The sequence below is a fragment of the Branchiostoma belcheri genome, unplaced genomic scaffold, assembly GCF_001625305.1.
Source record: "Branchiostoma belcheri isolate BF01 breed outbred unplaced genomic scaffold, Haploidv18h27 scaffold20, whole genome shotgun sequence".
Lineage (NCBI taxonomy): Eukaryota > Metazoa > Chordata > Leptocardii > Amphioxiformes > Branchiostomatidae > Branchiostoma > Branchiostoma belcheri.
In genome coordinates, this window is record NW_017803491.1 from 287,597 (window position 1) to 289,850 (window position 2,254).

General features: G+C 39.0%; 1 protein-coding gene across 1 annotated transcript in view; it reads left to right on the top strand.

Moving 5' to 3' along the window:
* The window catches only part of LOC109469202 (BRO1 domain-containing protein BROX-like), a 9,137-nt gene that overhangs the window by 2,106 nt on the left and 4,777 nt on the right, over positions 1–2,254 (top strand). The window lies entirely within an intron of this gene.

Below are 2,254 nucleotides of genomic sequence, written 5' to 3' on the forward strand. Positions count from 1 at the left end.
CCACGAAGTGGTGGTGAACCCATATTGCTTTTTCTGATGTTTCTTCTCCTTCTTCTTCTTCTCCTGCCACTTCTTTAAATTGATTCAACTCCTTCATTTTTGGGCGAAATTACCTGTAATTTCGTATAGAGGTAGAGTGGGTAAATACCCTTAGGCGTTTTTTTAATTTTTTTGATACAAGCTTTTACAATCGTTTTATTTGCTTTTTAGTGGTCCCCATAGGAAAGTACTGTGGGGGCGTACGCGCGTGACATAATAAGAAAGGAATTCGGGGGAAGGCCCAAATATGGGCATACAAGCAGGTGTGGTCATGTTTGCAGATGTGGCTGTTGATTGGCTGTTGGCTAATTAATTTATTTACTACCATTTTCACGTACAATAGGGGGATTACCAGCGCGGCTGGTCAACGCGGTCTCGGCCGTGGGCCATCGGCTGGTCCACGCGGTCTCGGCCGTGGGCCATTACTATTTGATACTCTGATATTGGATACCGATTCGTGTGATTCCTATAAACATTTCACCTAACTACGAACTAGTTGGAAGAATTATAGCTGCATGGATGCCTGTATATGATTTTAACAAACACTGAAAATCTGACGCAAAAACTGGCAGATATTTTGCTCTTCTCTGTTGGAACAACGCAAGCGGGAGGTCAATGACTTGCGCCCCGCGAGTACTGTAAACAACGGTACGTAATGTGTATCGTCGGCGCACGCGCGCGCGCCACGGTATCAACAATTTTCCACAATTTTCACCGACTAGTATTATATATTCTGTTATCGATTTCTGAAGAATCACCAAAATTGTAGAGTGTATCTCCTAGAAAGTCCCTTACTAGTACTTGAAGCGATCGTTACCGCCATGTTGTTCACTTTATATGACATACAATGCAGAGAGTGTTGGAAACGTGTCCAGATAGCTCGGTTGGTAACGCGCAGGGCTGCAAGTCCAGACATTACGAGTTCGAACCCCGGTACACTGGATATTTTTAATTATCCTTTTTACAATTTTTAACAATTATAACATTTTTAACAATTTCAACAATTTTAACCATTTTAACCATTTTACATTTTAACAATTTCAACTATTTAATTTTAACATTTTCGTTTTAATATCCATTGCTTTGCTTTTAACATTCCAAAACTGATTGTTCTTACTCAAGAATTTCAATAACTTCGAATGTTAGTCTTTTGTATTTTTTCAACATACAAACCAAAATCACTTTGATGTTGTCACAAAAGTAACATCTGTGCGCGCATCGGTTTTCGTTCATTTAAAAACTAGAAGTACAAAACATCTGGAAACTAAGCAAACATACTCAGTAAATTGATTGCTGTAATTCCCAATTTTTTTTCACTGTACCGCAACGCAAGCGGGGGGTCAATGTTCACGGTTTTCACTGTCACCTCTGTATAGTGAACTTATCATTACAGTTAGGAAATAATTCCTGGACTTTCTTTTTTCCTGCAACTGTCACCACCGTGAATATATACTTCCGTGAACATGTCCATTTTTCTCAGGCCGTGAAAATTTTGCTTCCGTTAGTAGTAGTTACAATCTCGTCAAAAGTGTAAAGTAAAGCTGTCGAGATTTAAAGTGCGTGTCGTTGTATCTTTGTAAAAAAAAAGGGAGATAATTGCCAAGTGCCAGTTTTGTAAATACCTGTCGAGATTCAAACAGCTTGTCCTTGTATTATTGCAGTATGATTTATTTAGAATCTCTCATTTTTGTTTGGGGAAGGGTATGGAGTGAAATTCCTACATTTGCTCCGAAGCAAATGTTGGCCTTTCTAGTGTTTCTCATTCTTTCCCTGCCATGTCGTAAAATGTGGTGAACCCATCGCTATATTTGCTCCAAAGCAAATATTGGCCTTTCTAGTTTTATTTGCTTTTGGACAGTTTTTGTAGATGATAGTTATCTCCCTGTTCATACCAACAGTAGGCAACTACACACCTGCTCAAAATCTCAGACGCATCAGCATAGCTATTTTGGTTTTGTCATTGACAATTTTAATCAATCATCCTTGATGATACCAACAGGAGGTTCACTAGACCAACTTGATGCAGCAAGTGTTGGAAAGTGGCAGAAGTATCTACAGCTGAAGGGTGTATTTTACTTGGCTCATGTAAGTCCAACATTCTGTTTATGTACCAGCAGAAAACTCACAGGTTCAGGAATACTGATCCATTAGGTTTTGTGAACTGTCTTGTATCTGTAAATACTAGTACATGTATCACTGCACTGAATGTATTTCC